Raw genomic sequence first — 25,834 nt, forward strand, 5'->3', positions numbered from 1 at the left:
TATATATATATATATATATATATATATATATATATATATATATAACAGAATATAAATAATCAATAAGAGACTTGAAGGATAATCGCGAATTTAAAAAAAATAATTCTATATAACTTTATAATATTAAAATTTAAAAAAACTATATATATATATATATATATATATATAATTATTTTTTTAAATTCGCGATTATCCTTCAAGTCTCTTATTGATTATTTATATTCTGTTTGAATAAAAAATAAGTTTAATATGTATGCTTTTAATCAACATATTTTTTATTGATATGTATACGAAGCTTTTCAGATGCCATTGATTAACGTTTTGTAGTTTTTTTAAATTTTAATATTATAAAGTTAATAATTAATGTTCTAATACTAAAATTAAGAAATTAAAAAAAATGAAATTGATCAATTTGATTTCTAAAAGGCTTATATAATAATCAAAATTAAATACTACTAAATATTATTCGTACAATTTTACTTGTGCATTATTAAATAGTTATGAAATAGAATCTCATTACGTTATATAACTTTATGTTCATCGATCAAAAGCTACACACCAAGAATTCTGCGCAACAGAACTTGTTACAAATACTATAAAACTTTACGTAAGTCCAGCTTCCAGGTTATGACACGACTCTCGTTCAATTGCATCTAGAAGTTCCCACTTAGGATATTTCCGTTGCGAAACTGAACAATCGTATCGTGACCTTGTCTAGCTTTTAAGCTTCTGAAAAATATATATGTGTATCACGCATTATCTATCCTCTTTCCACTTCTTTCTATTCAAGTCTATTCTTTTTAAAATTCGATTGCAAACATATATCGTAAATTTTTTTATATTTATTTTCCTTTTTTTTCTGAGAAATATATAAAATCCTTTCTAGTAAATATATAAAGAATGAGAAAAAAAGAGAAAGAAAAATAAAATTAAAAATAATTTAGTTAATAGTATAAAATTTTTATACTACTAGATATTTTTTTACATCTTCAAGATAGTATATTCTTCGCATATTCTTATTTTAGCTAAGGCTATCTTCTTTGCGTGTAATTATATTTTACATGCAAACTATGAAAGGTTTTAAATTGAATTTAAACATCTGAGCAACGAATAGATAACAAAGTTGTGCGCAAATCTAATTTATAGTGGATGGTTTATCTTTTACAGAGGATCCAAACAATTGTTACTTAAAACAAGTATGACGCTGTATACTTGTAAGCATACATCATTTTCTTTATTCTTCAGCTTAATGGCTGTCTTCCAAGATAAGTTCTACAAGAGCGACAGGATGAAGTGTGACTAATACGGGATTACATCTTGGTAAAAACAAAGTCAACATTCTTTCATTCACGACGAGGGACACTCGACTTCCTCCAGACCAAGCGCGATTCGATCCTGTGTACGCATATATATACGATCGTATCTCTACGGATCCTCCCCTCTTATCTAGCTACAATTACATACGATGGAAAGAATCGCGCGACCTTGACTGGCCCGTGAACCTTAGCCCGAAATTTACGAGCGATCATTCTTTCCCGTCGTCTTTTCCCACCCACGTCCTCCTCCCGCGGACGGACTCCGCGCCAGAGCCATCCACCCTCCGTCCACTATCGTCGCGCCGTATTGTCCCGAGCATTATGCTCGTCCCGCTCACTCGACTGAGGGTGCGTCGCGTCCCGCCGCGCGGTGCACACATCGAGAGGGGGAGAGAACGGATCGATCGCGGGGGTTGCATCACGCCTTCCCGAGAATGAGAACGACAACGACTACGATGGGACGCAACGCGAGACGATTTCCCGCTTCGATAAGGCTCCGCGTCTTTGTCTTGGTCGTTGTAGTCTTGTCGTCGTTGACCGGCGAACGGACGAACGTCCGGTCGACGATTGCGCACCACGTGGACTTGTGATCCGCGGCAGCGTCCTCTGGCAAGCCGTATCATAGGGGAGGTTGAATGTCGCGGAGGAGGCAGCGGCGGCGGCGGCGACGGCGACCCGATGTTGGCAGGCGCGTCCGCGTACTCTCCCTCGAACGCCGCCGAAGAACGAGAGGAGAGAACGACGGCGGCTCTTCAGTCTGCACGCGGCGTCGCGACGCAACCCAGCCCGCATGCATCGCGCTCTCGTGTGCTTGCCATCTCTCTTCGAAACTCAAAATCGACTTTTCTTGAGACAAATTGATCCGGCGGGTGATCCGGCAATCTCGAGTCGTTTCTGCCGAATGATCGAGGGGTTGAAGACGGAAGTGCGGCATCGGAATCATTGAATCATTGAATCGGCGAGGAGTCAGCCTTGGGTAAGTCGATGATGTGCTGATTAATCATTCGACTGCTTTCGATCGGAATAATCGATATATTGATATATCTAGGATAAGATCTGCTGGATGAACTTTAATCACTTTCATATAAATCATTTTTGAGAATCATCGCGATGGTTCTTGTAAAAGGGAGGATCTTGAATTCGGAGCGTGATCTTCTCGAGATCAAAATTTACAAGGAAATTAATTATGGATAATAAGCATGCACTTTGCATATTACTGGAATTTTAACTCATCATAAGAAGCGGAATGTGCCTTTTCAAGACGGGATAACTTGACGACCAGTAAACACGCCCTTGCATGGGATCAAGCACGCTTGCTTTATAAATGCAAAGAGTGCGACGGTTTAGCGGCGCGAATATAATTAAGACTCCGATCAACACGATCAACGTGTATTAAAATTAAAGTGAATAATTTTGTTAAAGGGAAAAGTCTTCGATGTATAATTGAAGGCTCGCGTATCTACACTTTAATTAATTTATCAGTCGCTTACATTTAATCGTCTCTTATTTGTTGCTTGTTAATAGATCATTGCGATCGCTAAATTAATACCTTACACACAGAGGTATTATCAGCGTTTTACATTTAAGTTGTTTTTACGCTGATCCCTGATCAACAACTATTAATTTTGTTATCTGATTTTAAGCATAATGTAGCGTAGTCATTTAAATTTTATTTTAATGTAATCGAGAAAGGAAACAATTGAAGGCAAGAGAAGGAGACAATTTGACGCGTATTTTTCAAATGAGATAATTATACATTTCTTTAACTGTGCGTCCAATATAATATCAGATATGTGAAATGAAATATAAAAATATACTAAAATGTATGTATTTTTTCACTTTTATTTCACAGAAGAATCAAATTATAATATACCTATTTATAGATTTGATATAAAAATTTAATCCGCTACGCGTATCATGCTCAGCTTCCTTTCTTTTCGCTCCAGAGCTTACACGATGATAAACTGTTCGGGAATGAACCATCGCTTCCGTTTGTTTCGAAGCCGCAAATCATTCTGAAGGCTCCATCGAGACGAAAGCGAGATCGATTCGCCGTAGTAATTATTCTTGCATGCATATTACGAACGGTAAGCCGACGGCGGTAGCACTAAAGGAGATAGTTATGCATTATGCATTGTTAATCTAGTCTAGCCTCGCCACGCGAGCGGCAATAGCATTGAATTTCGTTCAGGTTCGACGCGTGATAACATAACACCTGCCACCCACATCGCGTACGACACGTATTTCGGACACGTTCCGTTCGGTAAGACAAAGCGGGCGTTTTCTCTCTCTCTCTCTCTCTCTCTCTCTCTCTCTCTCTTTCGCGTGACAAATTTCCATATTCTAATCTGATCAATTAATGTGTTCCGCAAAATGGTTTCTTTCAACGATAAGAAATGAATAATGAAATAATGGATTTTAACGAGACAGAGATAATTAGATGTAGATTAGTTTAAAAATTTTATGTGTAAAGTGTCTCTATGAAAAGCTAAATAAATTTTTTATGAAATGGAGATATAATCTCTTTCAGACATGTATAATATAAATCGGGAAACTCGAAGCACACGAGAGTGCGATGATAATATTCTTCGCTCGTCGCGTGACAATGATACAGTGTGATATTAATTCTTGCTTATCAATTAAATAAATAATACAAATGTTATCAGCAGTAACAAAAATGTTTATACATTTTTTATTTTTCATAATTTATTTTCTAATAAAAGGTCTTGTGCATGTCTTGTGCAAAGAGAAAAGGGCATGTGTTAGTTTAAAATGCGACATTAAAATGTGACATTTTAATAATATTATGCAAAAGAAAAATAATTTCTTAGATACATTTTCTCTGCAGTAACGATCTCATTTACGGTACTATCTAGACTTGTCTTATACATGTTTCTTCGACGCAATTGCATTGCTGTTGCCTTCTAAGTAAACATAAGGATGCGTATCAGCGCATTCTCAAAAAGGACAAATACGAGATTACGAGAAAGCAATTTCGTTTTCTAGAAAGCGCGTTGGAAACGTGTTAAAAAGCTTCGAGACTTTGAGCAATTCTGCAAAGTACATAATCTATACTCATATAGATACACGCGCTCGTCGGTCAGTTGCACATATTGAATGGGGGAGCCGTTTTACGATTTTAATTCTATTTTTGCGCAAGAAAATCCTGCCTTCATCCAAATTGACGCCAAGTTGCGCGGCAAAATCATCGCGAAACCTGTTAAAATATTTTTAAATGTAACTCCATTTACGCAAATCCTCGAGGGAAAAAATATATAGTGAAGGGATAATGGCAAACTAGAGATTTGTCCGTATCCAAATAGGCTGATATATAGATACTTTAAATACAGGAAATTAACTTCCGCAGTTCTGAATAAATTTAAACCCATCGTCGGGGTTTCCTGGTTAGGATAATATTTGATGGAAAATATTCATTCCGACATCAGCAGGCACGTCCGAAATATAAAGAAAGGACAGAAAAAAAAGAACTGTTTATTACTTAGATTACTTAAGAAGGACGAATACATACATATGCGCGCCAACTCATCTCTATTTTTACGCTTTTTCGTCACCTATTTCCTTGCATTATTTCTAATTTTGGTCTATGCTTTGGTATTATTTCTTTATTTTTTACGTTATACATATCTATGAGATATAATCAATCATTTTTCGATGGTGGAGCTAGCGTTGCAAATCAAACTGTCAATATGCAATTTATCATTCATTCCAAACTTGCACGTGCGGATATTTGCATATTTATATCATAATATATATATGTATATATATATATATATATATATATATATATACATATGCATATACATCTGCATATTTATATCACCGAAAGATAGCATCAAATACAGATTTAAAACCTCTTCTAATTTTGTTATTTTAAATGAAAAATTATTTATAAGAGGGAAGAAATAAATATTAATTTAAAATCTTAGTAAAATTTAAGTTTATTTACAAGGGGAAAAACAAACAATATTGGCTACTTCAAAAATCTGCATTTCATGTACACTTCAATGCTAGAAAATTATAAATCATGGGCCGTAAAAGAAAGAAAGAACAAAGAAACCCGAAATTATAATATATAAACACATAAAAATGAAAAATATGAATATATAATAATAATAATAATGGTACAATAATATATAATATAATAATAATAATGGTACAATAAAACAATAATCCGAAATTCCATTGGTTCTGCTGACGGAACAAATAAAAAGCAAAAATATTTCGAACAATTAGGACCTAGATTCCTACGTTTATGATTGACAAACGCGTAATTCCATCAGACCAAAACTTTGCTCTTCGCTCCATGGAGACTGGACCGCATTTTCACTCCTTCGTCATTTCTCGTATGAAACGGACAATTTCATAAAAAAGTTTCCGCGTACTAGAATGCAGCAGCGGTAGCGTAGGATAAATCACAGTAAAAGTTTTTTGGAAAAACCTTGTTTTTCTACAACCGCTGTTTCCATAGACCTTAAACAAGAATGTTTGACAATCACACGAAAAATTATTCTGCTCAATTTGCGTCAGATTCATTAACATATGCACTTCTCCCTTTTCATCATTATCGTTAATCCTTTGAATTCGTTATCATGTGATTAATTTTTCAGTCTTTATTAGTTTTTAATGCTCGATTTCAGTAAAAATATTAAATTTTATATAATAATTTATCAGAAATATATAATTAATTTAAAATCTTAAACAAAATTTTTTTCAGCTATAGTAAGAGATTAGTTTTCATTTCCTTTATATCTATGCTTCCATCATATATATATTTTAATTATAAAATAATAATAAAAAGATTTGAATTTTTTGCACAATTTCCAGAAACATCCTAATTGATGTGCTGATAATTAGCATCTCCAATGTTTTTCTACCGTGCTATTGAATTATTTCTTCGTCAAAGTATTATATGAAGAAGAATCACCGTTGTCGTCGTACTCGATAAATTGCTAAGCAAAAAACGAAAAAAAAAAACAAAATTGAAACAGACCATCTTATCTCCCGCGGGAGCCATTTGTAGTCTAAATAGTCGAATCAACGGTGGTGATCCCCGAATCTACACGACAATCTGCTAACGCGAAGAGCCTCGTATCGTCGAGGACTCGCGATAATCGACACGCGAGCAGTATCGCAAGATATACGAAAATGGGAGATACGGGAAAACGAGTGGCGTCAAATCAAATTCAATACGACACACGCAAGCACGCACAAACGGAGTCATATCAAGCGAATCGTCGTTTCAAACTAGTTGTCGTTCACTTATCAACTTCAACCCTCGAGCATCCTCGAGTATCGCATTTAACGTACGGTCGATACTCCTGCTTGTGCTTTTTCCTCGTGCAAAGTCTGATCCTGCAGATACAGGTTGGATCGTCTCGATATATTTATCTAAGAGAGGAATCGACGTCGAATATCGACAATGTCGAAATAATACGACGTGTGTATTTCGCCAGGTATTGAAGCATCTTGTGTGAGTACAATAGTTGTTCTTTCGACGCAAAACAATATGAAATATTTGTCTTACTTCTTGTACAACGTTGAATCCATACACTCGTCGTTGATAAAAGTGAAATTATGTTTGAAAGCGAAATTATGTTTTCTTCAGTTCCATATTAAATATTATATGTGTGAGAATAAAGTTTTTAGTGTCACAAAAAAATATGGACTAGCGGAACTCGCTAGCAGTCTGTTATGTAATCCCATTACATATAGTTGTTTCGAGAAAAAGAGAGACTCAGCGTCGACTCTCTACTTTAATCTTCCGATATGTGTGAAATCTTCGAATCGATAAATAAAATCCAATTCCATTTCACGAACTTCCGGTATCTATGCTTTTAAAAGGATAAAAAGGGTCGCCTGTGCGAAACGATTCTCTTTCGAGCTTCTCATAAAACGCTCGAGCACTGTAAGAAGAATTGAACGGAATTTTATTCCGCAGATTAATTCTTAGTACAGTGATGCTTGACAGTTGAGAATGGTGAATACTTACTCGAAAGACGATAATGAATCCATCGCGAGCATTTTTTCGCGTAGGAAATTACCTCCCACGCAAAAAATAGATTTCTCGTCTTACTCCCGCTTCTTTAACATCGCGCTTTAAAACGGCGTTCACCCATAATGCGGATAAACTAATTAAAGATGGAAAAATTATCTCTCAACGAAGCTTGAAAGACACTGCACGCCTACCAATTTTTCTCCGCCGAGCATTTCAGAGGGTGACAGTGCCTACGCTCGATACTTAGAAAGGGGCTATTGCTCCACTATAAACCCAGATTCTATTTTTGGCACGCGGTCTAGGCTTTAGATTGCGCGTCACGTGGCCGCGCGCGACTGCATCGCGTTCATTTCCGGGTTCGATCGCCCATTCTTTAACTACAGATCGGAGTCGTTTAGTGACAGTTATATTCTGCCATTTTATCGAGAGAGAAAAGCCGAGAGAAGAGATCGGGCGCGAGTATGCAAAGGAGCTCCTCACCTTCTGCTTTGTTAGGCTCGCTTCGCTTTGTTGTTTCAAGCGATCTAAAAGCAAAAGACTGATGTGGAATACCGCATCAAAACTCATTTAATGCGTTTATCAATGTTCAATTTATCGCAGAGAAAAGCTTTTAAACTCTTGGAACAGCTGTGAAGTATATAGTAGTGTTTGAGTTTTAAAAATTTAAATAATTAATAACAATAAATATGTATATTATAACGTATAAATTTAATAAATAATCAAAGAGTTGCTTCGATGATCATCTTGTGCGCATTTAATTTTTTTTCATTATCTTGCATTTTCGCTTATTCGAGACATTTCGCTTGATATAATTTGGTGAAAGTAAATCATGATGAATAATAATAATCTTACAGTTTTCCTCTGTAAAGAAGAATATACCTCACCGTAGACCGTGAGGATGACAAAGGTTCAAACGCATGGTGCACTTTGTGATAATAAATAGCATCACGTATTCGAAGTACACTGTTAACATTAATAATGACGCTTTACTTACTTGTTGAACAGTTTGCGCCCTCCATTTGTACTCTGCAAGAAGTAGGAATTATTAACATTAGCGATGCACACAAAGCGTGCAATTCGAACCATTAAATAAGCGAGGATGCAACATAATAAAAACTACTTCTGATAGTATTATAACTTGTTCCGTAATATCTCTCTCTCTTTCTCTCTCTCTCTCTCTCTCTCTCTCTCTCTCATCTCTTTCTTTCTCTCTCTCTATTTTAGTTATATATAAGTATCTTAAAACTACTTATAACTAAAAGCTACCAATTACAAGTTATAAACGTGTAACATGTAATTAATCTATTCAGGTTAACATCATACAGGTAAAATAAATATAATTATTGCCTTCTTTTATTTAGCGTTTGTGTTATAGATTTAAAGATTGTCATTCGGTGCAAAATAATCTATTAGCGCAATATCTTTATTCATAAAATACATATATAGAAATAGGAACAATAAGTACATCCCACACGTCGTTTATATGAGATTGTGATTGTAATCCAATAATAGAGCTGTACCAGCGAAATGAAAGAAGCCTGAATATTACATCGTGGAATTTAATGTGCTCGTAAAGGCAATCGAACGTAAAAAAAATTTGTTAAATCGAATTGATCGATATGCGACCAACGAACTCACGATCACGAGAACAATGTGACCTGACAGATTTTATTGTCAATATCGCCACACCGTCGATCTCAGAATAAAGTTTCGTCTTCAAAGTGTCTTGGTCTCACACTTTTGCGCCTGCATCTTCTGAGAACTCGTGGAAATTTTGAAGAGCGACGACACCGTCACTCTTGGAGAGCATCCTGTCAACTAATCGCATAATGGGGAATTATTCCCAGTTATCAGAGAGCACGTTGTCGCACAGATAAATTAAGGGAAAATTAAATTTCTCGTCTGGCGTAAAAATGACCGCCGTCGGAATGATTCGTGATACCTCTCAGCATCAAATTGCTATTTTGTCCCGGCGGAAGAGGATGTATAAATTCGTTATTAATCGACGATCTCTTTCCGAATGTCTTTTATTTTATCAAACTATTTTCGTGCAGTATATTACATTGTAGTAAATAACCAGAAATGATTTGTTCATTATATTATATAAATATAATAGTAATCATATCATATATGTAATATAAATTTTTTTCGGTACCTTTCTGATGTGTTTAATGATTTCGAGAAACAAAACTCTCATGCTCTCTCTTAAGCCAATTAAATAACTGTGAGATAGGTCAACGTTGTTACAGTGATAGCAATAAAAAAGAAGATCGTGAAAAATACAAAACAGAGAATCTTTACAAATGTTATTGAATGTTTTCAACATGTAATATTTTTAATTTACGAGAATCATTTTCAAAAGTAAGTGGAAACAACTTGAAATTTGACAGACGGAAAAATTAAACGGTTCAAATGTGTTTTGGACAGTTAAATACGTGTATTACGAGAGAGAATAATTCCACGCGTGATAAATATCATTGAAAAATCACTGTAACAAAAAATATCAGTAAAAACATAGATGCGTCGAGTTACACAACTTATCTGAAGCACATCAAATGCGTGCGACAAATGAAAATAGAAAGAGAAAAGAGACGTGGTTGAGTTGACCGATCGCTAATTGTAATCCTCCAACTATTTCCATCAGCGAAAAGCCATGCAAAGATTTCTTTGTAACGCGAGAGATATTAATGAAATCGATTTAATGCATGCAAAGAACATATAAGCGAAGTACAGAGTATAGTATGTAATCCTAACAATTGTTACACGGAAATAAAGAGGAAATATTCGCAATAAATACGAATGGTTCCAAAACAAAAGCACAAAAATATCCGCGCATTGTAAAGTAAATTGTGTTCATTGCACAAAATGAAGATATTATTAACGACAATGATGCTTATAGATATGATACGGTGTATCCATATACACCCACAGGAGAAAAATATTAATTGTTTTCCACTCTATAAAGTGACTACTGTATAATACAGTGTTTCATTTTCATCGTAAATTTTTTTTTGCAGGCCTTGGTAGTATTATAATGCCTTTACGTATTATATTCCGCTCACGCTTTTTCCGCATCATTTCCGCTACATCAATGCAAGCCTTCGACAATTTTTATAAAGCTGACGATGAAAAAGCTATGTTTCGTATTTACCGATAATAGTAAACAATAATAAATAAATATGAACAATATATGATATAATAATTTAAAATAAAATATGTAATATTAAATACATATAATTTATGATAAAGTAATAATAATTAAATAAATAAATTGAAATAATAAATGTGATCAAGTAACGATAATAACATGCAAGTTTATTTTTTACTGCGTGCCAGTTTATGAGAATAAAATTTCCGACACATTTTAGTTTGGCAGCAGCGATATTTCTTCGTGAAATGTCATATTCCTGTAGAGCATAATTGCTATTTCCTCACATTCCCATTCCTTACTGTATAATACTTGTGCAGTTTCACAGTCAAGTTGTCTACTAGCGAAGACGAAGGACTTCATCCAGTGAGTTTCTCGAGACGATTATGACGATTAAAGCAAGTTCCTAGTATTGTATCAATCCATAAGTTCTGGATGCTTTGTAGCTCGTTTAATAGCTGTTGCTCGTTTTACGTGCCATGACACCAATTCACAAAAGAGCATCGGGATTCTTGGTAACTTAATTGCACACTAACGGAAAGTTTTACTCGAGAAACTTTCATGTGAGTCCTCGCTACATCGGAAATCGAATTGGCGAAATTAAATTAGAAAAAAATAGCACAGATGAGTGAACTCCCGCTACAGGTGAGCTTTTAGACACGCAACATCGACGTTATTTTACTCGCGGAGGCGTTAGAGTGTTTGGATAACTTCTCGTGAAAGGTAACTTTGCAGTTTATGCATCATCAATTACAACAGTCATACATCAAATTAATACTCTCGCTCACACATTTATGATACTATCACTATCAATGTGATTTTCATGTTAATGAATTTTCCAACTTTGAGCCTCTTGCATACGAATACTCATTTAGGATGTTGCGAGTGCGTCAATTAAGATATCTTGACACGTATTGCGACAAAAGCAATTCATCTTACTGTTCTCGATTAGTGCATCGACAAGCTACCGATTACGTGATTCGTCGCTAAATAAGAAAACTTACTACTCTATCGTCTTATTACTCTGTCCCTTACATTACATGCGAAGAAACAAAGGGAAGTTCAGTTGGAGGACATAAAATCCTTGAAATATAGTTGCAACGCAGATGAAAGAAAATATAAAAGATTAATAGATGGATAAATATAAAAGATTAATAGTGGATAAATATAGCGCAGATATTTCTCTTGACGCATTTATTCTGTCTTGCATCCCTCGCGAAATCGTCCACCTAATCTTATACAACAATTCGTGAACAAATATAATCTTTCGAAAGAATTAAGTTAAGCAAGGATGCGAGCGCGAGAAACGTAAAAGTTTTTGGAAGATTTTCACTTTACCTGACTTTACTTTTGAGTGAAGTTCGACACTTGAGTGTATATTGCGTAGCACTTCCTTGCTTCAATAGTTCTACACATTTGTAGAACGCTAAATTGGATATAGCGCAAAAAATTTTCTTACTTTCTACGAGAAGCGAAATTGAAACTTTTCTCAGCGTGATAATTTTCACGCTTCTTACAGAAATCGTTTGAATTTGTTCGACAAATTTAATTATTCGTATGACATTGGAATAGTTTGAGGTAAAAGATTAATTAATGCACACCAGGCGAAAGATGGCCCGCTAATTAATGCATGAAGCGACTATGGTGTGGGGGACTCTCGTTAATCGAGAAGCTATCGATTCAGTGTGATTTTGCTAAGCAAGGTCAAACTCGTTATATTAATAAATTTCAGAACTATAGCATTGTTTGACCTTGCATTACGCGCCATTTGTCTGTCTTCTCTCTTAGTGTTATCGTACCTTCATCGACACCGCCTGAATTTATTCAAGCGGAGAAGATATTTCCATTATATGCCACTTGGGTAATGAAGTTTTCAATCGATTTGAATATTCTGCACATGCACGTGCAAATTGAATTCCACCAACCGCGAGTCTAAAAAAGTCTAATAAGATTTCGTCGTGTTTTTCATGCGGTAAGTCGTTCGTTTGTTGCATAAAAAATATTTATTAATATTACTTATTATGTTAAATATTACGATTTAAATTGTAATTTTTGATTTGTAATGCGTTTTAGGAGTGTTTTAATCCAAAAAATTACAATAGATAACAGGAATAATTTTGACATTTCCATATGTATGTTTTTTTCATATCGTTTAATTACCAAGTGACAAAGTAGCCAAGATACGGAATTCTGAGATTAAATATATATGTATAATTTCGATGCTAATAGCTACTGTACCTTTGGTGCATATTCGTACAGATTAGCCACTTGTGATATCTTAATTAAACATCTCGCAAAACGTGATTATCGTAAAGAGTAAACTTTAATCTCTTCAGGGAGATAAACTTATTAGAGAAAAAAATTATTTTATCTTATTTTCAATTATATTTTATTCAAAATATATTTATAATTATTAAACTAAACAGAAAAAATTCAAAAAAATTTTGAATCACTGAAAAAAATATACAGATACATGTGTCAATGTTCCTGAAGATGTTAAATATATTTTTCATACATTATTATTTAGAAATAAAAAAAGTATCGGCATTAAATATGATATTAATAAAAATATTTAATAAAACCTATATATGTATATATCCCATTGTCAGTTCTGAATCTAAGTAAATCTATGTAAATAGCCAGACTGACATTTCAAAAAGTTCAATATGTGGAAAGTATACAATTTATATATGGAATTAAATGAAAGCATGGTCAATATAAAGCAAACAGGAACAGAAAGTTAGCCATGAAAAGGAACTCTATTATCAAAATTCAAGAGCAGTTTATTGAAGTTCAACGATGTTCACCGAAGCGTAATCCAACAGGCTGGTAAAACGCGAGCTCGTAAAATACGAATTCACGTCTAACTTGGTTACGCACGTGTACTTCATGTTCGCGATAAAATGATTCAAGTATATCACAAGCGTTGACAGAATCGTAAGATAAAATTTCGAAGTGACATACGAAAAAATAAAATTACGAGAGAAATGAACACGCGATATAAATTTTATTTTGAAGTAAATCGCGTTCATTAATGCACGTATACGCGATATGCCGTAGTACTCGCTAATAGTGTCTGCGGTTAGAAGAACTTGGCGAAAATTGATTAATAACTACGCGAGAAAGTTGAAGAAGTGCTGTTCGCTCGAAGAATATTTCCAGTCAAAATTGCAAACTATTCAAGGAAAGTTTGAACGTAACAAATAATAACGTAATATTATCTAACAAATAACATTATAATATGTACAAATAATAATTATTATAAAGTAAGAAGAATTAAAAAAAAAAAAAACACGGTCTCGAGTGAATTAATATAATAAGCATTTCAAATATTTGCGCAACTTCGAGCACGTCAAAATTTCAAGATTTGCGGTGAATATTACCAATAAAGATAAACTCTTTTGTGTGTTTAATAAACATAATTAATTAACATATATATAAATTTGTTTATTTAAAATAATTTCACGTTGTTAACACTTTCTAATTTATAAACGATATTCTCATGGTGTGGAAATATCTTGAAATTGTATGCTGCAGAAATGCAAATGAAGGCACAGGAAAATTGATTGATTGGAAAACATTTTACAATTTTACAAATTTGATTTTTTTCGCATCTTCATTTCCAGATCGCTTCAAACATTGTTTCACTCGACGATGCAAGACAGAGAATTTTCGCACCATCGTCCTCGCCTGGAATTGACAGAATCAAATCCGAAATTTAAATTGTTTCGGGAATCTAATTTCACGTATACGTTGAGTAGTATTGAAATTTGCGTGCACGTTGCTATGATGACTCGAATACTGAATAGAAAGAGAGAAAGAGAAAGCCACAGGGTTTCTTGCAGGGATATTGCGCCGAGTTTACGTTACGATCGTCTAGTATAAAGCCTCTAACCACTGATTCCAAGCGAGCACGTACGCGTGGCACAATGCGGCTAATTTATGCGACCAGCATTTCTTGCGGTGCCGGAAATATCTTTAAGCGATGTAGAGCGGATCGGAATTGCTGCGGAACTTCAATATCGATGTAGTTTTAGTAGCCAGGAATTCTTACTTATTACCTTCGATCGCGTTATATAACGTTACTTGACGTTTGATAGTCGCTTACATTATCAAAAATGAAATATTTAATGATTAATATATAGATAATTCTTAACAAACAGCCAATTGCTACTTAACAATAAATCGTTATTGAACATTTGACTTTTACTTTAGAGATTTTTATAATAATATTAATTTAAATTTGTCTCGTTTAACATATGATTATTAGAAGCTTAAAGTAAACAAGTAATTGGTTTATAAAGAAAATATTTATTTGTGAATTACGGATTTTATATATCACACGTGGCTTCTTTTGAAGATCTAATATTACACAACTCCTTTTAAAATACTGTAGTAATTTAAATATTACATTTTATTAATACATCTTCTGTTAAAACTTGCATGCGTGGGTTCATTGCGATCCCGAGTTTGCAAACTCGATAAACTATGCATCAAAAAGTATATTATTTGTCCTTATTAGCAATAATAAAGATGTTATAAGAATATTTATTTTGCATTAAGTTTTCAACTACTAAACTGGTAGACTATAATTGATTAGGCACTAACTCGTTGGCTATAATGGATTAATCAAACTAAAATATTTATTTCACGATTCAAACATATTAATGATTAATATTGCTTTTTTTCAGAATATATAAATATAATTTCCGATAATTTCTTTTATCAATTTTTAAGCATTTAATATTCGCAATATTGAGTATAATTTAAATTAATCAAATAAAAATAATGAGAGAAAACAACTATAAAGTTGAAAAAAAAATTACATGATGACCTCCGTTTACTGAACGGAAAATAATATTGTGAAATTTTCGAAAGAGAAAAAGATGAAGTACCCGTGACACAAATATGGTTAGACGTCGCTACCTTTACGTATTTAATATCGAGACACCGCAGAGCCTTCAATACTGTAGCTGCACGTTAAAGAGTTAAGAAATTGCAGTAATGCTCTTTTATAAAAACTTTTTTATAAAATTTTTTATAAAATTAGAACTTAATTTCAGTATGCGAAAGTCGGTTTTTTCCGAACGAATATAATGAAGTGGATAGAAACTAAATTTATCGTTAGACATCGCCCATGTTGTCATGTAAAAATGAAACAGGTTACAGCTTTCTATTGATGCCACGCGTGAGTCTTTGATGATGTATTTGAAAAGCGTGGTAATGATAATAACATGTTTTATATAAGTTTAGCAAAATTGACATCATCAGTCTGATCAGGCCGAGAAGACATTTGTGTCGCGACGCGTGGCTAAGCTAGTTAACTTTGATGCACATTGACGTAGTAAATACTCAAGCCACGTTACGTACGTACTCTATTTGACTAATCACGTAAATTATCGTTACACCCCTGCCGTGACCTCGAAAGAAATCTCGTTAACCTACCTACACTTTTACGTGCATTCTATGCAAAGTATTTTATACACACAATCACTTTCGAAATTTATACATTTCTCGGACGCATGACGTTAAGATTAAAAGTGCTATGAATGCATCGCGTCTCCAACGAGATTGGAAGAAAACCACGAATTCTTAAAATTTTATTCGTGACATTTTTCCATTTCCTAGAGAAACCCGTATGCACACATGATATTTCATGTATTATTAATGTTTAATCCGAATACACATGCATTATATGTAAAGTACCATAAAATATTACAATATTGCTTTTTATACCGATGCAAATAGACCATCGTATACCTTGATCTACAAAGTATATCAAGTTCAAGTGTTTTTCGATTATCGTGAAGGAGAGGGAGAGAGAGTTAGATATTCTTTTGTACTGACTTTCTTTTGTATGATACTTTATACAAATTTATTTGCTGTTTATGCTAAGATGATAAGGTCCGTTGTTTCATAGCAAACGCGTTCATACCGAAACATATTTTATCACAAGAAACGCAGGATCCATTATCTGTTTTGAATAATCTAATAATTTCCTATAGTTTGCGATGTTTTATTCAAGTAGTACGATATATATATGTATATGCATCAAGAGCAAATCAATCTATTGCACTTCCATTCACATTCATGTAGAAGCACCACTTTATCACTCAATTGAATGCGTTGCGTCTAAAAGTTTAACGAAAGATCAGTTTTTAATATGTGTCGTTATTTACATTTTTGTTATGTTATTCATTTATTCATTTAAACAATTTGTCAATTACAATAATTTTTCTGAGCTATTTATGGAAATAATGAATGATATAGATATTAGAGTCAACAGCTTTTTTTATACGGATTCGGCAACAATCTGTGGGGAAAATGGAAGGCGTAAAAGTCTTCTTGCAAAAAAGAAGTCTTAAGATAAGTCTTTTTTTTCGCAGAAAATACTTTTCACGTGTGTCTCGTATCAGTCGAAAAGTAGGTCGACCTCGTAGAATCGAAATCTGACACGAGCCATTAACGAAATCGAATCACCAACTTAACAAATTCTCACGCGGCTCAGAGATGTGTTCAAAATTGAGTCCAGCTATTGTTATTATCTGTCAAATTTTTGCAGAATTTGGCGTAAATATCTTTTTACGTAACTCAGTGAGCGTCACTTTATAACGTCGTCAACCGTTATAGATATTGGGATAGAGTTCGCTATCGCCTGAATGTGTGCATAGGTATCTCATATCTGCGCTTTTTACGATCAGGAGTTTCAAACGCAATAGCATAGTTTAGCTCTTGCTTCTGGCGTTAAAGGAATGCGGTTTCACAGAATACATCGTATAAGCATACGTAGAGCATGCAAATTTAAAAAAAGTTTTCTCATTCTCGTGAAAGGTTACATTTTGCAAACATAACATTGCATACGTTCGCTTCTATGCACTTATGCTGTTGATATTTCAGTATATTTAAAAATAATTGCATGTTAAAGAGGAACAAGAATTATGTAATGACTGAAAAAGAATACTTCGAGGTTTAGTTTTTCTGTATTCTAAATTATTTATTTTTTTCGTGGAGATAAACAATTATATTATAATAATAATCATCAACGAATACGATTTGTTCAAACATCATTAAGCGATATTCGATAAATAAAATATATATGCAACCAATTTCAAAAATAATAATTATAGTTGCGAAATATATAAATATTATTAAACATAATTATCACGAATAAAAGCGTTGTTATCTTTAATATTCTCCTTGCGTAAAATCAATAGTGTTTTATTATTATAATTCGTGCCATAACATTATTCGCGGCATACGTCGTCTTGACCAGACTTGGCATTATTTTATTTTCTTGTGTTATAAAAAAGCTAAAATATCAGAAGTACGAGATCTATGAAGTTTTAAGCAGTAAAACAGTTGTTTGCCTCTATGCACAAATCGATGGAAACCTATCAGCGAAACGATATCAAAAACAGCCATGACCTGAAAAATCAAACGACACCTGTCATACGTTTGCATTCTTTAGCATCTTGTATTATTACAAAGTGTTTCCACACAGTATTTTGTAAAGCATTTTATTGTAGTAAAAAAGTCCAAAAAAATCGTCATAATTAAGAGCAATTTATAACTGACTATATATTCGAATAAAAAATAAAATCAAATTAAAAGCTCGTATTTCTCTTGCAACTGATAGCTTTGTTATTTGGTCTGTAGGAAAATTATATTTCTATGTTTATTTTTACGTAAAAACAAGTTTCTCAAAGAACGCAAAAAATACCATTAAACTTTTATGTTATTGTCATTTACATAGCTCGAGGGATAAGAGAAATTTATTTTAAAAATCCGCTTGTTAAAAATTTTATTAATGATATATAAATTTACAAAATAACTTAATGAAACAAAATTTTATACATATAGATTTTTAATTTTATTTAGAAAGAGATTTTAACCTCATTTATATATCAATTTTCTAAGTATATATACTCTAACAATAAGATAATAATTCATTTATTAATCATAATATATTAAGATTAGTAGGACTTTATCTCATGTGCATGAACCTGCTTATCCATTTAGAGATGAATATACGATACAAACAAAGCTCTTGTATTCGTGTTAATTATGATAATCAAAGCGATTTCGACGCAGGGAATTGTTTGAAACTTTAGACCGACAGCATAGTCAGTATCTCGTGAAAACCAACGTGTTCTCCGGAAATAGGAATGCAACCAGGTGTATACACGGTGTATAACGAGTACTTCGAGCCAAACGTGCAGCGCATTCGGCGAAGATAACTATGAGCGTCATGGGAAGGCACTAAGGGGCAGGAAACAAGTTAGAAGGCAACGCAGGCAGGCAGACGTAAGCAGGAGCAAAGGAAGGGAAGAAAGAAGGAAGGAAGGAAGCTAGGTCGAAAGAAACGGAAGGGGAATCAAGCAAGGACGATGCCCGCTGACCTGAATAACATGACCCGTATTTGCAGCAGCTACCATAGGTCGCAGGGCACGTCCCGGCTGCCTGACTGCCTGCCTGCGGGAGGTTGTCGACCTACCTGCGTGGGCGTCGCGCTTGCGTTCAAGCCGCCCTGCATCCTGCAGAGTTCCCGAGGTGTAACACTGATTGAAATTCATACTACTAATTTTGCTCACATATTAAATCACGTGTCCCCGGATGGATTATAGCGCAACACGTTCGGCATTCGCGGTCCGATCGACCCGCCGCATGTCAAAGCCGTGAAATTCGCGTGGCTTGACCGATCGTCCAGCGTACTCGCATTCGCGACATATTGCATTATGCGGTGACGGTTCCTGCATCATCCCTGGTGTTTTGTAAATATTTACACGGATCTCTCTCGAGCCAGTTATACTCGCTGGTATGGCTTCGTTTACATGTGACATGACGACAGTTTCCTCATTAATTTATGCCGTCTGCGACAGAGATTGGTAAATTGAAAATCTCGAGAGATGAGAGTCGACAGTTTAGAATCATGAAACGCGGCGCGTGAAAATTGAATACAAGTTTCCTCGGATTTATTTCGCCATTTATTTTGCATCGACCAACTTCAAAGGGAAAATATTACGAAGCTCGACGCGCGTCTTCTCAATGAGATATGATCTCTTTCGAAATAAACGCGCATCTTCTAATAGTCACTCTTCAAGACGCTCGTCTCAGCAGCGTCTCGGCAAAGTTTTAACTACCCGTTACTCTCAAAGCGACACTTAATTGGTTGCTCCTTGAATCAAGTGGCTGAGGGATTATAAAGAGTCGAGATATCGGGCTTAAAAACAGGCTTAACCTCCGTTCGACCTCCGATGATAGCAAAGTTTAATAAAAGCGTCCAAGTATCAGAAAGATAACTTTCGGCGCCGCCAAATTTCACATACGTATGTGATAGAATCATATATGCACGCTCGATTATGAGAAATAGAATGTAACGAATAAATTGACAGGAGAAGCTGCAGATAATGGAATGCATATTAGATTCAGATTATTGCAGGCGAGCTTTTAAGAGCTTATGATTTCTAGATTGTATGATTTCTCTGCAATCTTACAAAATTTGATTTACCATGGTAGAGCAGCTTGGGTCACAAGGGGAAACTTGTCTGTCTTCCTGTCACGAGGGGATGAAAACCAGGCGAAGGTCTCTCAAGTTAGGGGATCATTACCCTTGATACAGCCTTCGTTTTCTCTTTCTTCCTCGAACAGGATGTCCTACTACGAGTTGAATGTACACGATTCCTTCCTTCGATAAGTAAATCCCCAAAGATCGATGACCGATAATCCTAAATGATCTTGTATGATCTCTATAAAATCTCTGTGTAATATTATATTATTTATATTTTATATTACAAATAAAGAGACATTATTAATTTCGTTTTAAAAGATGAGACTTTTCTAACACGACCCTAGAATACACTATAATTGAGCCACAACTGATGATATTAAAACTTCTCTAGTTGCAAACCTACTGAAAGCTGAACTTTGCTCTCGCTTGTCTCGTTTCGAACCCATAATTTCCCGTATTAATTGACAGAGAGGAGGAACAAATTTGTTGGCATCGTGGCACTTTGGCCGTAAGAGCCTCGCTTGTGTAAATTGGGCTTAGCCGTAAAGAGTCGAGAGAACTAAGTGAATACCGGAGTACGGAGTGCTCGACAATATGCGCCCGCATTAGACCTGAATTAGCTTTAAGTTGACTTAAAATTCTCACAATAAAAGTCTGGCAACGATTTTCTCTGCTTCTACGTATTGTTCAAAAAATGCATTGTTTATTTGAAATGTACAATATATATGTGTTCTACTCGAGCTGTAAAATAGAAATTTCAGAAATGCGACGAATTTGCAGCGAATAAAGAAGAGTGATACGATTGTACAAATTATATTAGCTGGTAGCAGAGTAAGTAATTAAAAGCATTTCCGTGTTCTTTTATATTGTACAAATGTATCTTCTTTTCTTTCGAATGAACTGCTTTCTAATTGATCTTTGTCAAAAAATGTTGGATATCCGCAATTATTTGCACGATAGAATGATCAACAACTTTTTAGGTCTCCGAAAATTAATTATATTACATAAAATCCGGAAGAGAAACTTCGAAATACAATTTGTCAGCCGTAAAAAGCGTTTCAACTTTTCAGAGATCACAACACTCGAGGAAAGTAGCGAGGATTTGGCAACTTTTTACGAGTTCAGCGACCTTGACCGACATTTTTCAACGCCAACAGACGACCGAAAAGTTTTCGCGAAAGAAAAGCCCGTGAAAAGTAAACATCAGTTGAAAACTTCATTATCGGTCTCTGAGGAAACGAATTTCAGCATAAATGCAGAAAGGATCTTATTGCGTTGAGACGATGAAGAGCGCAACTGTTTCTCAAACTGTTTCCTTCTTTTACGAGATTTTCCTAACGGAATTGCGTTTCGTCGCTAACGCGCTATCGAAATGCGACTTTATTGCATCAAATGCCGTCGTCGCCGTCGTCGTAGTTATTGGAGATCTCCATGGGCGACAGAAAGGCTCGTCGAATTTCTACTGAGTCATAAATCGCGGTTGACAGGTATCGAACCTTTCAATACGTACGCCATATATTACTACTATAATCGTGCAAAGATGTAACGTAATGTGACTCGATATACACTATGGAGTATAATGGATTGCTCATAATGTATCTAATTACGTGCTTGTGTGATGAAAGCTCGAATATTTAAAGTAGGATATGTAGATCGTCACTTTCCATTATTAACATTTAATTGACCCTTAATTTCCTAGCTTCAGATATCAATTAAAACGCAATTATAGAAAATTAGAAAAGGCTTTCATAGTTCAATATGTACGTTAAAATATTAAATTCGCAATATCTACGTTAAAATAGTTCCAAAAAACAATTTCAATTTTCGTAAACGAGATGTACCTCATATATTTAACTGTCTATCATATCAAGACGAAGCACCAAGACGGCAAACGGACGATCCATTTCCAGCATCTCGATATCGTCGAGACTATTTTATTGCCTCTGCATCCGGGTCAATTAAATAAATCTCTAGGCGTGCGCACACTCAACGCCATGCTCTGACGGTGGTCTAAATTCAACTTTTCCAAAACAAAACTGCGTTTCTCCCGCGTGAGCCATTTGTGTCAGGGTCAAAGCACGAGGTACATGATGCATGCTCGCCTTTGGCGCGTAGCGACGTGTATTTAACTGCGACCATAGGGCTCATGCAACCTTAATCCGGGATTTCATTTTCGAGATTAACGGCTACGCCTCGGGTGTGCGAACACGGTCAGATTAAGGCAGGGACAATGATTAGCGAATACATCGTACCGCTTATTGAATTCCTCATTATTGTGAAAATGACGCTTTTAGAGGTGAAATATCAAAGGAGGATTTACATGCCAGATGTCTTTTTACACGACAGAAGTATATAAAAGAGTATATTTCAAATATACTAAGGAAAATAATTCATTAAATATTAAAAGAACTAATTATTATCTTTTCTTTTTCTTTCTCTGAATTATTAATTAATAGTAGATTTCGATTCTTTATTACAAATTGATGTTAATTGACGTACTGTTCGCGAGGAATTATATTTTTAGTTTACAAATTTCAAAACATTGTGCCATTAAAATTGTTTATTTCTTTATTTTAATCTAAATTTAAATTGATTTGAAGATCATACAATAGATGTTTCATTGAAATTTCACCCTTTTTTGTCAAAAGAAGATAGAGCCGCATTTCTAGCATTTAAAATCTCTGAAAAAAATCAGTACATCTGTGAGTATCTCAAAGTACTTACGTGATCTCGGTTAAAATTTACGTGAACGAATACGATGCGGGGTTTACGATTCTAAAGTGACATGCACGATGTATAATTCATGAGAATTTTATGTTTTTGCAGGCACGAATAACATAATATTTTGTCCTGTACCATATCTTGCTCGCGTCCGGCAACTCCCCGATCCTTTCCGTGTAATGCACAGACAACAGAATGGTCATCTGGCTCTCGTGTGCTTTACCGAACGCATGAAATATTCTTATCCCTATGAAACGGTCAGGAATGAGTAATCGCAGCGAGAACGAGAGCCGAAAGTTTAATTAGCAGTTGAAGTTTAATTAATGTTCACTTTGACTGTAGCAATTTCTGCTTCTCCTACCTTCCATTAGCAATTTACCGTGATAGTTTTTTTTTAAACGTTCTTAATCAAATAACGATGTCCTCTTCGTGAACAATTAATTCACTCTTATTATAATTTTCATTGTCATTTTTCGCATTTTTTACGCAAAATAAATTACAATAATTCTCGGCGAAAGCGAGATATCCAAGCAAAATAACGAGCATATTTGAAATAAATATTAAACGACTTTACTAAAGTAAACCAACAATGTAAACCAGCACACATTATGCGATATTAACGCTATCTTGTTTACTTCTTGTTAGGGGTAACTTCTCTTAATAAGTAGTGTCCCTGTACAACTGAAATTATAACTTATACTGTTCTTTTTTATACCCCGAGCATACTAGAAACACGACCTTGCTGTTCAAGCGGCACTTACACTCAGTATAGATTTCAGTAATAAACAGAACCTATCTCAAGAGCGATGTCTCTCGTTGTTATCTCTCTTTCTCTTTTAAGCGCGCATTATACCGTATGACTTCACCCCTGAACTACATTTCACTGACGTTTATGTACCGAACATACTTATAGAACGACATCGAAGTCATCACGCAAGAACGGTGAATCCGATGGATTCGCGTCCTAGAACATCACTCTTTAAAGTCAATCTTGTCTTACTGATCATTTAAGATTTTCCTTGAAATATCACGAGTCTCACATTTTAAAAAATTGATCGAAATTTTCACGACTTCGTGAAATTTTATAATTTTATTTAAAAAATGTCTAAGAAAATGTACATTTTAAATTAAATTTATAATAATATTAAAAAATATATATATATATATATATATATATATATATATATGTATATAATATAATACTTTAAATATATAATAATTTTTCATGTACAATATAAATTAAGGATTTTTTAAAAATAAATTCTAGATGTAAAAAAAGAATTTAAAAAAAATAACAGAGCAAATATTGAAAATAGAAATTTTGTTAAACTACAGTTTTTAAGATTAACTTTTAAATTATGAGATGTATATTCGAGAATTAATAATATTTTCTAAAATGAGAGAGAGAGATAAATAATATATACGCGAAGAAAAAAAATTATAAGACGAAAAGTTTAAAAAATTTTGAATTTCGTTCTGTAAATTCATATTGTTTAATACTAACACACTCTTTATATATATACTTTAAAGCCTCGAGAGATAATTTGTATAAATTAAGAATCATTCTAAAATAAATTTCTTGAATTTGTTGTAGACAAGATGCATAACAATCAAAAATCGACTATATCTTCTCAATATCGTGAAGCGAATCGCCGTGAACCGTTTCCCTCATGATCATGACTTATATTTCACCTTGAAGTTGATCCTGAAGTCCGGTGACATGTCCCTTTTACGTGGCTCATTATCGGTCGTGACGATGCAAGAACTTTGCGACTGTCAAGGGTCTGAAAAATAAACGCTAGAAAATTATCCTGGCGAGACGATCAAGGACGTGTTAAATAAATTTTCAACGCGTTGACAGCTCTTAAGTTAATTTACCAAATGAAAATGTATCTGTTTCTAACATAATGTCTTCTTTCTTCTAGTCAAAACAAAATAATAACAGAATAAGGACAATTCAATTCGCACAAAATTGTCGTAATAAAAAGCGGAAGAAGAAAATATAAATTTAGGCAAATATTTTCAATAATTCTAATAAATCTTGTAAAAAAATATTTACTTGTAAATTAATATTTACAAATTTATCAACGCAAATTTTATAATTAAAAGCTTTGTTAGCATTTATAATTGCATACTGCAATTCTATGTCTTAATTCTTCATGTCTACAATGTGTCTCCGAGGACTCTGAATCGATACATACGCAGTAAGCAAACATTTCTAGATAGTCCACTATCAACAAGCACAAATTTTGCAGTCGCATGTAGTATGTTTGCCGTGTGAAATGCGTGATGCAATTTAGTCGTGCGCGCCGTTTGCTTATTTGCATCATCGTATTGTATTGGAGCATCAATAAAACTGACCTATGCAAATTCAACAACTCCTACTGCCAACGCATAAATTTAACATCGTATATCAATATCGAACCAATGAGATTAATGATCCATTGATCATAATGATATCATTAATAAATTGTGTGAATGACATATATAATTATCATTAATTGGGTAGCTAAGTGATATTACATCGCATATTATGTAGGAATGTAGTAAATTCGAGACACTCTATAACTTATAAATAAAGAGTCAAAAAAAAAATTGCGTGCAGATTTGGCGCTAACACAAGTTTTATAAATGTCTCTTGCCACACGCAAAAAGTACGGTTGATCCATATCATTACTGCCATCAGTAATGAGGCATCATCAATAAAGGAATAAAATATGAAGTGAGGACAGAAAATAAGAGGAAAGTGATTTGGGGATCTGGTCGAACAGTCAATTTGCTATTCCGAAAGAAAATGACTAATGCCACCAATATTTTATGTCATGCCCACGCATATCTTGATAAACGACAATAAAGACCTACAACTGAAATATTGAAAAAGCTTGAATTGCACATTTATATGCATTCTACAGACATTACATTATTTTACACGATTTATTGTAACATGAGAAAATGTAATGGTAGCCTGCAAATATATTCAAATTAATAGTGAAGATAAAGCTTTTACGCAGACAAAAAATGTGATACGTTATAAATTTTTTTTAATAGATTATTTATATCGCTATAGTAGTTATTTATATAACAATTTCCTTAAATATCTCTCTACAATAACGAATAATATATAT

General features: G+C 34.1%; 1 protein-coding gene across 1 annotated transcript in view; it reads left to right on the forward strand.

The window, feature by feature from the left end:
* Nucleotides 1-2,010: 2,010 nt before the first annotated feature.
* LOC145976975 (uncharacterized) overlaps nucleotides 2,011-25,834 on the forward strand; it is a 62,147-nt gene continuing 38,323 nt past the window's right edge. The window contains exon 1 of the mRNA XM_083108564.1: nucleotides 2,011-2,292. The gene's annotated coding sequence lies outside the window, so the exon portion shown is untranslated. The remainder of the gene's footprint in view (nucleotides 2,293-25,834) is intronic.

Source organism: Camponotus vicinus, unplaced genomic scaffold (assembly GCF_025532165.1).
Source record: "Camponotus vicinus isolate PSW18456_S1 unplaced genomic scaffold, iyCamVici1.0 SCAF_9, whole genome shotgun sequence".
NCBI lineage: Eukaryota > Metazoa > Arthropoda > Insecta > Hymenoptera > Formicidae > Camponotus > Camponotus vicinus.